Source organism: Columba livia, chromosome Z, assembly GCF_036013475.1.
Source record: "Columba livia isolate bColLiv1 breed racing homer chromosome Z, bColLiv1.pat.W.v2, whole genome shotgun sequence".
Classification (NCBI taxonomy): domain Eukaryota; kingdom Metazoa; phylum Chordata; class Aves; order Columbiformes; family Columbidae; genus Columba; species Columba livia.
Window position 1 is genome coordinate 45,728,785 of NC_088642.1, and position 13,298 is coordinate 45,742,082.

At 45.5% G+C, this 13,298-nt stretch overlaps 2 long non-coding RNA genes across 2 annotated transcripts in view; one reads left to right on the forward strand and one right to left on the reverse strand.

Annotated features, from left to right (window-relative positions):
* LOC110359060 (uncharacterized) overlaps positions 1–10,588 on the forward strand; it is a 32,725-nt gene extending 22,137 nt beyond the window's left edge. Inside the window, exon 3 of the long non-coding RNA XR_010468898.1 lies at positions 1,846–10,588. This is a non-coding gene — a long non-coding RNA (uncharacterized LOC110359060). The remainder of the gene's footprint in view (positions 1–1,845) is intronic.
* LOC135577269 (uncharacterized) overlaps positions 1–12,962 on the reverse strand; it is a 31,724-nt gene extending 18,762 nt beyond the window's left edge. Inside the window, exon 1 of the long non-coding RNA XR_010468899.1 lies at positions 12,644–12,962. This is a non-coding gene — a long non-coding RNA (uncharacterized LOC135577269). The remainder of the gene's footprint in view (positions 1–12,643) is intronic.
* Positions 12,963–13,298: the final 336 nt, after the last annotated feature.

Genomic DNA, 13,298 nt, shown 5'->3' on the forward strand with positions numbered 1-13,298 from the left:
GAGCAGAGAAAAGTCAACCTGACTTAGAGCAGTGGGTCCCATCTTTTCTGTCCTTGTCACTCATGATCATATTGCACTTGGAACAAAAAATGCTGTGGCAGCAGCATGAGCATCCTGCTAAATGAAGTGCTTGGGGACTGGCAGCTGAGGTGTAGTGATGCTGCACTCAGCCTCGCAAAGAGACTGGCAACAGGGCTGGGATCTGTCCCCAACCCCACCATGAATTTGGCAGGCATCCCGGATGAGCAGCTTCATGTCCCACCCATCGTCTTTTCTCTGTGTTGTAAGGTCTTCAGGTCAGTGACAAAGTCTCCCCACAGTGCTATTCACAGCAGAAAGTTACGTCTAAGGCCACTTGGCAACACATCAGTTAGTCTGACAATACAGCACAGTGTTTAGGTTTCACACGGTTTCATCCTCTCTTGATGTACCACTCCTCACAGCTGAGCACTCACTGGCTGGCCAGAGCTAATTGGCCCTGCAGCTCCCTGTTTTTGGGGATGCACCCGATGCCACAAATGCCCTTTGGGTGCACACTTGCTGCACCTCTGCTGCCCAGACAGCACACAACTCAGAGCAGATCAGTTGGTGGACTGGGCTTGCACTCTTGATCTTGGCTCAAAGATGGAAGAGCTGCTTCCCTTTGACTCTGCAAAGTCAGTTTGTAACTTGTGCTGAAATGGGAGATGGCAAGCGTGCACACACATCCTGTGCTCCTGAAGGGGCAGGTGAGTGCGTGTGCCAGGCTCATGCCAAAGCCATTCCCCTGGGGCTTGGAGCCACATCACTGCTTCTGACACAACATGCAGCTGCAGGTCAGGTGGTTCACAGCTGGTGACTGTTCGTTTGGTGTTTGGTGAGGTTTTGCTTTTTGCATCAGACTTATGCTACACCAGATGCCTTATGAAGCACACGTCTGCTTGCTTTCAGCAGCATGTGCTGCAGCCTCAACACATTTTTCGCTCTTATAAGGTGTGCATCTTCTTTTCATCATTCAAAATAAAGCCATAAGAACAACCAGCTTACCTGTAAGAGGGAAATGACCAGGATAAGTTGCTGCTGCACAGCTGGTTTCTGCCTACTAGAACAAGCAGTGGTAGGAAGCTGTAAGGCAATGCCGAATTTAGGTATCTCTCTCCTAGATTGCTAGCTCAAATCTCAGCTAGTTGTGCCAGTAATGAGAAGTATCAGACTCTCTTGTCCAGGACCTGAAAAACTGGAGGTATGTTTCTGCACCTAAAATTATCTCTAGGTTGATGGGCATTTATTCCTTGCACCAAAATATAAAAGCTGTTCATTCAAATGGTGTGGGATTTGGGAATTTTCTTTGCTTGATCTTCTTGCAACATCTATTAGGAAGCAAGTGTGAGATTTGCTGATCTTTGCCACCCACCACATTCTGGCCGGGTGGCTGTTTCACAGGCAAGAAAACCATTTTCCGAAAGAGATTACACTTCCAGGACATTTAGGCTCAGCAGCTCTTCCTGGCGTGCTCTTTGCCAAATGCATTTGTGAACCTCACCACAGTCCTGGCGAGTCTACCCAGATTAGACGTGTCCAATTATGCACACACAGCAGCATCCAAAACAGGCTGCCCCTCCTGGCATGCAGCTCTGCAGCATGGAAAGCACACTGGAGCTGCTTCACTGTGGCCAACCATTTACTTTGATTGACAGCCCTCCTGTGGTCTTCCGACAGAAATCTCTGCAGCAGCAGGCATGAGGCAGTTGTTTGGTTCAAGACTTCTGCTTTAGGGAATATTATGCATTAGCCTAACAGCTCTTTTCTAGAAATGTTTCTGGATCATTGGATGATGCTTACTGTACGTTCTTTCTTGGCCGGCAGGTCCATGTTCCTGGAATAGCAAGGCATGCTCAGTCAGCCATGTTTCCAGTTGGGCTGCTGCTTCAAGGCCAGCTACAGGGTGCCCGAGCCATTCCTGCCCTCCTTCAGGTGTTGGTACTCCATCAGCACGTTATCACGCTCTCATGATAACGTGCATTTTGCCTTCAAACTGCATGGAGATTCCCCAAGCAGGAGGTGAGGTAACCACCTGTGACTGATTGCCTCCAGAGCAGACATGCCAGCTTAGCATCTCTCTAGGCACTGAGGCTGTGTTTTAGCTAAGCCAGCAAGAGAATACAAAATTTGGATGCTTCCTCCTCACTAATCCATCTGTGTAATTATGACAGACAGTGGCTGAGGCTTCTCCACCGTTGGTACCCCAGAAGCCTCAATGCAATAAGAGATGTTAATGGTATCTCCTGTATCACTGACCAAGAGACCACCATACACTGAGGCATTACTGATCCACATAAAGGTTACCTGGAGGCGCACAGGCCTGCATGGGGCTGCAGGTCCAGCATAGACTTCAGTCTCTTGTGCTGCAGGTACCCCTCAGCCACGGGGCAGCCCCTCAGCCTGCCCTGATGGGAGAGCCTACAGCGATCTCCCACTTTGTACCAGCAATTACACCACCTGCATGGCCTTGCCTTCATCTGAAAGTGCAGCAAGAAGCTCTCATTTGAACATTGTCTTCATTTGACAGTGGGAATGATGAACAGAATTGTTGTATTGTAAGAAAATTCTATAATATGTCTGAAATAACCAAAATGGGATAACCTTTCTGTGGACTGGATCTGCACACCATGCTGCACAGCTCAGGCTTGCCAGCATCTGAAGGGATGTTACATTGCCTACAGTCCCCTCTCTTTCTTGACAGTATTAGCTCTAATAAAAAGCATGCACAAAGTCAGAGTTCCTTTCTTAAGAAGCCATGATGGACCAGCACCTCCTGGTGCAAAAACACTGCCATGAAGACAAGAGTTTGCCACTGTAAACAAATAACATATAGCTGGACAGAACATGAAAGATCACATTGAAAACTGTGTTCTGCAAAGAGGAATCTGATTTTCCTGAGGTGAGACTGCTGCTGGGCTATTTTACCTTAGGCTTTTTTCATGACTGGCTCTAAATATCCCATGGAAAGCTGAATTAATGCATTTTAAAGAAGAAAAAAAAAAAAAGATTAAAAAAAATCCCTAAATTACATGTGATAGTGCATTTGAACACAAAGACAGAATTCTCAGGAAAAATCTGCTATGGTTTGCATGGGCCTAGCTAAAGACACTCTGTCTCAGAAGAAGAATTTGCAGCAGACTCAGGTGTTTCGATTTCAGCTCTTGCATTCAGGCTTTGAATCAGCTCATGTGCATTTCCAGATGCTCTACCACCAACTCTCTGAAGGTGGTAGTGTTCTCTTCTCCAAACTTGCAACTCCTACACCTAATGCAAAAGTTAAATGACTGTCTGCTGTAGAGATGAGGAAGAGCAAAGCAGGTGGGAGGAAAGAAATTGAACAGCAGGAAGCCCTTGCAGAAGTCAATCTGCACTTTCCTGGTGAGCTGAAAACTGTCCTATGCATCCCAGTGAAGAAGGATCTCTGCTGTGCAGTGCTGAGGGCTTCTTCTTCCATGGTGTTAACTTGTTTATCCCTTTTTGGAGCAAAGAGAGGGAGAAATGCAAAGATGCATAGGACACTGTGGTCACTGCCTCATTTTATTGCTCCAAGGAGTGGTGTAGAAAAGGAGATACTTCTGCTTGAGCCTACGTATGTCCCAGGGAGGGGAAAATGAGAAATAAAGATGCAGTGCAAAGGTATTTAGACCACTTGTACTACCTATTCCCATTATGGTGACTCATGTAGGGACAGAAATGTGTTTTGTTGAGGGTATTAGGCATGCATTCCACTTCATTCTGCATTGGCAAATGCCAGGTCTTGTTCAGATCTTGTTCAGATCTTGTTCAGATCTTGTTCAGATCTTGTTCAGGTCTTGTTCAGATCTGCTGGATCTAGTTGCATCTCACCAGCCGAGAGGCAGCAACCCACAGTTACGAGTTTTGTACGCTGCTGTGTCCCTTTAGTGTATTAGATGCAATCTAGGCAGGGGGAACCAAACCAAACCAAACCAAATGAACACGTAACTGGCAAATCTGGAGGTAGGTGGGGAACCAAAGGTCCTAGTCGATAGCATGGCAGTACTTAAACTCAGCTTTTGAGAGTCTCAGTTTTGTACACAACCTGTCCCAGGAGGAAAAGTTTCTGTGAGTTGGTAATACCCTGTGCACAGTATTTTGTTGAAAAACATCCACAGTGACAACTGATGGCCATTTGCCATTTTGTGAAAACAAGCTTGTGACATGTACAGCATGAGACAGTATCCATGCAGCAGGTGACCTGAGATAACCTATTGAAAAATAACAAGGCACAGGAGAAGTTAAAGCTCTTAAATACTTGCTTGGTGGTTTCTGTCCACAGCTAGTCATGAAGCCACAAGCAGGGCCAGATCCGTGATGTGGGCAGTAGTGTGGGCACCATGGCTGATGAACGCCTGGATACTCATGTTCTATGCTAATATTGGCAGAAAAATTACTTAATAGAGGAAGAGTTTTCCAGATCTAAATTCTGCTTCTTCATATGCACAGAATTTTTCTTAAGCTTTCCTTTTGTTGCACACAGCACATGAAGTTAATCCTTATGCTTTACTAGCAAGACTCCCACTGTGTATACTGGTCCATTATCAACATCTCTTCAGAGACACCAACATCCCTTCAACCACAGCATGTTGTTCTGTGGATACTGAGACAGATACCACAGCTGAGCTGTTGTCACTTGTGTTTTGTTTTGTAAGAAGCAGCAAGGCATGAAAAAAACACAAGTATCTTAATGCTAAAGTCCTTCAAGCTGCTTCAGATGGGGCAACCATGGCCAAACACATTTTAAGAAACCCTGTCCTTGTGATGAGATACGGGCTGAAAGTTTGCCAGTAGGAGTGATGTTTCCACTGCAAATTTTCCAGCGTTAAAGTATGATTGTGAAAGGACAGCAAGATCTGTGAGGACAGGTTATACTTTATTAACAATTGTTCACTTTTCATCTTAAATAAAATAAGACAAAACATGAAATTTAGCTGGGAGGCAGGTTGTTAGGGTAAGTCTAAGATATGCCAGATATAAAACAGGTTTTCCTGTCTTTGATCACCAGGTCAGCCATTGATCTGAAATCAAACCAAATCAAGCAAAGCCTTGTGATGCTGACCTCTAAGAGTCTCTCCAGGAAGCAGCTTGGCATGGAGACAGGAATTTAACTTAATCATATTCAGAAAACAAAGAAGCAGAAATTACAGCATCACTGGAGTCACTGAAGTATTGTGAGTTGCCTTCTCAGAGTCTTAATAAAAGATGGATAAACAGGTTCCAAAAATATGTGAAAACACCACACCTAAACTCTAGCCCATTCCTAGCATTAAAATGTTAAATTAAACAAAATGTTTTCAAAGGCTTTGAAATGTTTAGTGATTATTTATATGATGGCAGTGCCTTCAAGCCCAGACAAAAATCAAGGCCCCACTGACCACACACGGCTCTTGCCACTTAAATGGTCAGGACTGTGCTTCCAAAAATGACAGTTTACAACGTCTTTTAAAACTGGGCTGGTGGCTGCAGTGACTTGAGAAGGCTTCAGAGGACCATTCTTAGACACTAGCAGGCTTTTAATTCCTTCCCCCCCTCTGTGTCAATCTTTTCCCCTTGCTTTCTTTCTAAGTGCAGTTTCCCTTGTGTTAAGCAGCTTCCAGGCCTGCTGCAGGGCGGCAGGAAAGGTGGCAGCAGTGTGAGGTCTCCGCTTGTCCCTGCTGGGTCTGGCAGTGCTGCTGGGTTCTGGCAGTGCTTCAGCCCACAGCACAGCCCAGCCCAGGTACAGGGGGTCATTTTGGCAGGTACTGCTTCTAAGAAGCATCCACAGAAGCACAGATAGAGACAGTCATGCCTTCAGAGGCTGCAAGACCTCTGATCTCTTTCTAAAAATCAATCTATCACCATATCTCCAAGTCCTATATACCAGGGTGGAATTTTTTGCATGCTCATCAGAGTACACTGGGCCTGAAACTGAGTTTGACCTCCTCCCCAAGTACTATCTGAAAGGCAGTTTTCAGTTCCATTTGTTGTGGGGTGCCTGTGAATTACCATGCTCCCAGGCCTTGCTAGCATCTCTGCGTATAAAACGTTGCTGTCTGTGGAGAAGGAAGTTACATGCACGCCTGAGCACCGGCTGATGAAACTTAGAGCTGTGCGCCTCTGCCAGGTAGTTTACAAAGTGATTGCCAAGGGGAGGGAAGGCTGTTTGCTGTCTTCCTTTGCATGGCACTCTGCAGTGGTCCCTGTCACGGCTGGCTGGATATGGCAGCTATGCAGGACCAAAAGAGTGGCCCTGTTGTCTCTATTACCCCACAGTCAGAAAACACTCTGCTTTTTAAACTTTTGCACATCGTCTACCTGTCTGGCTTTCTCTGTGAAGATAACCCTCAAACCACATTAAACAACTAGTACATGGGGAAATTTTGTGCAAGGTCCCAGAATTTTTGTAGGTGCAGTAAGGGTAAAATAAATCGACTGATTGAATTCATCTTACCTGCTTGGCTCAAATGTGAGGGCAAAGGTTAATTTACCACAAGTGTTTATCTTGATGGTCATGATTCAGCTTGCCAACTGTTCTCATATGACCAGAACAAATTTATTCTCATGACAAGAGAAACATTAATAGCCATTTTATCAGTCGAATGTCTAAAAACCGCATTTGCCATTCTAATGCATGTCTCCAGCGTGGAGGGCTAATTAATTGAATGGCCTGTTTGTGTTCTGCTTCCTCTGTTGACTTTTTAACTTCCCCTTCAGAATAGCTAAACAAACTTATTAGTGCATTTAATGTTGAAATCAAAAACTTTGTGTGGAGGGTGAGTAGTTTTCTAAATGTCCTGGAGGGCCTTGGTTGTGCTCGTCAGCTTAATGTTGGCTGTAACCGTCAGGTTGGAGCCACGCATATGTACCTGAGGCTTAAATAACTGGAGTCTCACCAAGGCTGTCTTTGGTTAGTGCTTTGCATATTCAGGTTGTAAGTAGAGGCAGCTCAGAACTCACTGCTGGGCTGAGCTGTCACTGGAGCATCAACTATCTGGGCAAGAAGAGGACTTGCACCTGGAGAAGGGACATAGTAATGCCCAACTTTGATCCAGTGCTGCTTGCAGCAGCCTGCACAGGCCTGGCTGTACTGCCTGTGCCCTGGAAAAGATCAGTTCTGGCACAGGCAGCCTGGCATGTCAGCAAGAGCCAAGATCTATTTTCATTTCAAACAGGCCCCCGATATAAATAAATAAACGAAACTTGAAAGAAAATGTCAAAAGAAACCATCCTGAAACAGATAGTGAAAAGTTTTCTTCCTGATTCATGCAAAGTCAATTAGCGTGTTACTAAATACATGCCGAGAGACATCATCGTAATAGGAACAATCAGGTCATTTGAATAGCCAAATATGCTTTTATGCCATATTTGTTTACCTTGTAGAGTCTATCCATGCTATGCATGTAAATGCCAAAGTCTTTTTCTTGTTAAGCTTAGTAATCCCTCCTCCCCTCAGCTATCAGTGTGGTTCCTTGTTTGTACCTGTCAAGGGCTGCTGCAACTTACAACTGTTGGTTTAAGCAAATGTGCAGTCCTTTGCCAACAGGAATATCCTGTTTAGTAGAGCGCTCTAAGGTGCCATTTATATAAACTTAGCTGTATACTGTCACAACACACCACTCCATGAAAAGATAAGCAGGTGCTACAGGTAAGGGAGACCCTTACTAGAAACATAGCCATTTGTCTAGGCAGAGACACTGATTTTTCTTTAATGTGGGATGGGATGATTTACAATGAGGGTGGTAAAACAGGTTGCCCAGAAAGGTGGCAAAAGCCCCATCCCTGGAAATATTCAAGGCCAGGCTGGCTGAGGCTCTGAGCAACTGGATCTAGTTGAAAATGTCCCTGCTTGTTGCAGGGTTGGACTAGATGACCTTTAAAGGTCTGTTGCAACAGAAAACATTATTATGATCTTGTGATTCTCTGATTAACGCCCAGTTATCTGCTGGCAACAGAAAAAGCCCTCTCGGTGCAAAGGGACTGGTAAGGTATGACAGCATCCAACTGCAAATCAAGGCAGCCAAACGTGAGGCCTCTGACAAGTCTAGTTCTCGCTTGATCTGCAGTTTATCAGACAAACAGTCATAAGCACAGTCGCAGTCATTATACTCAGTCCTACGCCAAACAGACTTCAGCCTAAGCATGCAAAGTGACTGGGAATAGGGAAGTGATCTTCGTTCCTCTTTTAGGTATAGGCAACTGAAACACAGGGAAGTTCTGGCACTAATTCAGCAAGGTACTTAAGCCTGTATTTAATTTTTAAGCTCTGAAATGCGTGGGTGGGAGCTGGCTCCATGAAGTCAAAGGCAAAACTCACATGAAGCAGGATTTTGCCTTCTCTGACTATGAAAGTGTTTTGGGAGGGAAACAGCTTGCCTCAGGTCACACTGGGAGTCTGTGGCAGAGCTGAGAATTGACACTGGGTGTCCAAAGTCCGAAACTAGTGCCTTAACCTGTTTTTAACTTACTGCATGCTTCCTCCAAAAACATCATTGCACATACTTAGATACACCAGATAGCCCTGAATTACTATAAGCCCATCACTTGTTTTGGACAGCTTTGGAGGGTAAGATGAAAATGCATCTTTGATTTTATCCTCTGAGTGATATTTAAATAAGATACAAACAAACTTGACTGCATGCTCATGGAGGATTGTGTTATGTGATATATACATCATTGCTGAATCTCTGTTTTTATGTATCAGTGAAGAGCACAGCTAAAAGCCAAGGACTATGGCATGGCATTGGCTTATGTAGGTAGCCTATTGCTGTATTGATCTTTTCTAGGTTTCTAAAACTGAGAGGCACGGCTGAAGTGGGATTGCTCAGAGATTTCCTCCAGCATCAGTGGCACAACACTGCCAGTTTCATGCACCGATTTATTTACTCCAATTGTTTCTGACCTAAAATCGTGCTGCCAGCCTAAGCTCCTGACAAATCTCTGCCCTCTCAAATAAACATGCTGTGGTCAACTGGGGCTGAGTGCACCTGCCTTGTCAAAGGTAAAGGTACAGATGAAGATAAGATGCTTTGGCATGGATGGTGGAGTTCATGTTCATGTCTGCCCATGGGGCTGCTGGTGGTGTTCAGGCAGGACGGGAGTGCTGCTCAGAGCTGAAAACCCAGGCCAGTCACCTCATCGGGATCTGTGGTTGCATGAACCGAGAAAACCCACCCTGTACACCCCTTCACGAGGCCTGTCCCCATGGGCACCAGGACAGCAGTACCCGGAGCTGGATGGCTTCATCCGCAGTCCAGCTGCCATCATTGGGAAGCCGCAGGTGAGACCCTGCCCAGTCTGTCCCTGCCGGTCCGCTTCAGAAGGTCTCAAATGCTTACAGCGCCCCCAGGCCAGCCTGAGCCACAGCACTGGCTTTGATGTGCCGCCTCTTGCTGTCTTGTTATTCTCCGGCGCCTCCCGGCTTGCCTTTACTTATTTTTAAAATTTTTTTAAATTTTGGTTTGTTTTATTTTATTTTATTTTATTTTATGTATTATTTTTATTTAATTATTTTAATCTCGGCGCGACAAAGCGCGGAGCCGCCGCCGCCGCCGCCGCCGCCAGGCTCCTGCCCGCTGCCGCCTGCCGTCCGGCCCGGCGCCGCCACCGCCCTCAGGGTGGCACTAGAAAACAATGAATGACGGCTCGGCGGGCCCGTGTGCTGCGCTGCTGCCGGGCTGCCCAGGCTCTGCAGGCTGGCTGGTACCTGCTCTGCCAGACCCTCGCTGCACTCCGGGTGTATCACTTTCCTCTGTCAGCAGTAAGAGATTTTTAGGGTGAAGTCTGCACCAACACTAAAACCCACTTACGCTTCTCGAATATCCCAGTGTTTCTAAGCTAGACTGGTGTGAATCCTACCTCATCTGTTAATGCTTGCTGAAAGGCTGTCATCCAGCCCCCAAGTATCAGAAAGTGGTACCTCACAGTAATGCCTTCTGTCATGTTCCACCAGCAATACTTCATCTTGTTTCACAGCATCACAGAATGGTTGTAGCTGGAAGGGACCTTTGAAGATCATCTAGTCCAACCCACCTGCTAAAGCAGGTTTACCCAGAGCAGATTACACAGGAATGTGTCCAGGCAAGTTTTGAATGTCTCCTGAGGAGACTCCACAACCTCTCTGGGCAGCCTGTTCCAGTGCTCTGGCACCCTCAAAGTAAAGAAGTTTCTCCTCATATTCTGATGGAACCTCCTTTGCTTCAGTCTGTGCCTGTTGCCCCTCATCCTATCATTGGGCAGGAAGGAGACTGGTCCCATCCTTTTCCAAATAGTGCTGTTCTTTTATTTTGACTGAAACAACAATTAAACATTTCAAGTCAGGAACAAAAATAAAGAGTGTTTTCCTTCCACTGTGGACCTCAGCTTTCAGACCCCAAATGTGAAATGTTATTTTGGTACAAGATGAACAAAAGTGAAGATACACAGAGGTATTAATACTGGCTTTTGGTGAAGAGCACAGCGATTTATAGTTTTAGATTTCCGTAAGCCAAAGAATAAAACTCTAGCATGAAAAGGTAATAAAAATCCAGCAGCACAGAAACCAGTAACTCAAACATCTGGAAATGTTATTATTCTCAGCATTCAATAGGTTTTGTGGTTATTCACTCCTGAAAATTAGCGTATGGGTTTTCTCACCTAGGAGAAAGACAGTAATTCTTTCTTGTTTGTTGCTGGAGCTCCAGACAAGCCAAATTCTGCTCATGTGACCTTTGGAAACCAGGGAAAGCTGTGTCACTGTAGGGCCTGATTGAGCCAGGTAATAAAATGTGATCAGTACCTGAGGGGTGACGAACAAGCCCTGGGTTATACATGTGCCTGCCAAAACCAGAATGTGAGGAGGAACACAAACATAATCAAAGGTTTTCAGAAGTGACTAATGATGTGGGGTGTCCTGAGGTCTGAGGATACTATGAGGTATGTGCAGTATGTGCAGTTATGAGGGTGGCTGATTCCTCTGCCTCTGAGGATCCAGGGCTGTTTACAAGATGAGTTTCAAGCATCAAAGGAGTGCAGCTATCATTTCTTTCTGAAATGGGTGAAACAAACCACTCTCAAAAAGGAAAGGGCCAGATTTATTTGCTCCAACAGGAATGTGTGACACGTTCATGTTGGTGCTGCCATGGGACACAAAACACCACACATCCTCTAAACTCCTGCCTAATTGAAATACCAGTGGCTGGTCGCTGGTTAGCCCTGGACAGGAAGGTGACTTCTCTGGTGAAAGGAGGCAATCTCTAAGAGCCAGCTCATATTTCTAAACACCATCTTCTGTTCATCTGAGTATGAATATGGCCCCCCAAGTACTGCCATATCAGGCACCACTGTGCTGGTTGCCCACCTGGCCCAGGGAGAATGCAGGACCATTGCCTTAGCTGGCACACAGCCTGCTCTGATTTGTTTGTGTATTTATACAAAAGAAAGCTGAGTTTCCCTAACCTGGTGATGCAGAAGGCATCTGTGCTGGTCTGAGCCCTGCTGAATTCAGGCTCCCACTGGGACAGAGCCAGCTGGTGGGACTGGCAAACCTTTGCTCCAACTTCCAGTGCAAATCTGGGCTTGACCCATCAGCAGCTTGTCCTCACAGTCCTTCAGGTCAGTTCTGCAGAACAACCAGGACCATTGTACCAGTTACCAGATGGACTTTTCACTATGAAATATGCCTTAGAGGAGAAGGAGACACTCATCTTCCTTTAGAGGATGAGACATGAGTCACACATGGAGGGGTGGTGACCAGTCCCAGCTCATGTTGCTAGCCCTTCAGAAAGCTCCATCTTCTCCCCAGCACTTGCTGCTTCTCATCCTGCAAACTCTGGGCTGAAGGGATGTGCTGGCCTTTCCAGAAGCCCTGGCCATGCAAACATAATAAAAATAGCAAGCTACCCTCTCAAGAAGAGTCTCATGGGGACCCGGTTCTTCCCGATTTAAGGTTAGTGTGTTTGTGTTAGTGCCCTTTGAGCCTACTGCTAGTTATGCAGGTGGTGCCTGGTTGAGTGAGGAAGGCAGAAGCATGCCTCAGGGTCCCCAGTTAGTTGTCAAATCCAACAATCCCAAAAGTGCCTGCTTCCCTGCTGCTCCCCTTGCCACCCACACGCCGACCTGCAAGTCAGGTGCTGTGGCCCCACACACCAAAGTAGAGAGTGTGTGAGCATACAGCCTTAACAAGACTGTGTATTTCCCCGCTCACGTGTACATGGAAAGATACAGCATTGCAAAAGCAGTGTTTAATTGCAGGGAACAAATCCTTTCCAAAAGAAGAGCTTAACTTTTTTTTCTTTTTTTTTTTTTTTTTCTTCTGCCAAGAACATATGTATTTTGTATAGATTTAATTACATGATACAGAAAGGAAAGGAGGTTTGCCCAGATACTATGGTGATGAGTGCCATAGAAATGCCTATAAATAAATAAAAACACAGAGCAAAACCAGACATCTGCAACAAAGTATGAGGGGAAAAAACCCAACCAACCAACAAAACCCAAACAAACAAAACAAACAAAAAATGAAACTAAACCAAACCAAAACAACAACAACAAAAAAAGCACAACAACACACAAAAAAACCCCAACCAACAAAAAAAATCTGCCTGGAGTTTTCTACACAGTCCCTCATTTTAAAAAGAGAAAAACTCACCACTACTTCTTTCTGACATAGGACCCAATGCTCGTTTGGACTCACTTCTTCTGTCACCCTCAAAAATCAAAAGGCAGGCACATCACACAAGGCTGATGAGGGGTCTGGAGCAAAGTCTGATGAGGAGCAGTTGAAAGAACTGGGGCTGTTTAGCCTGGAGAGAAGGAGGCTGAGGGGAGACCTTATCACTGTCTACAGCTACCTGAAAGGAGGTTGTAGCATGGAGGGTGTTGGTCTCTTCTCCCAAGTAGCAAATGATAGGATGAGAGGAAATGGCCTCAAGTTGTGCCAGGGGAAGTTCAGACTGGATATTAGGAAACATTTCTTCATGGGAAGGGTTGTGAAGCACTGGAACAGGCCGCCCAGGGAAGTGGTGGAGTCACCATCCGTGGAGGGGCTTAAAAGGTGCATAAACGAGGTTTTTAGGGACATGGCTTAATGCTGGAGTTAGGTTATGTTTGGACTCAATGATCTTAATAGTCTCTTCCAACCAAAATGATTCTATGATTCTGTGATCTAAATTTGCATTCTCCAGTCTCTCCTTTCTGCTGCTGCTGTGAACCCTCATCACCTGATAACATGTTTGTGCATACTAAACAAAGACAATCTGGAGTGTTGGAAACCTCGTGAATATCTATGTCATTTAAATTTGAAG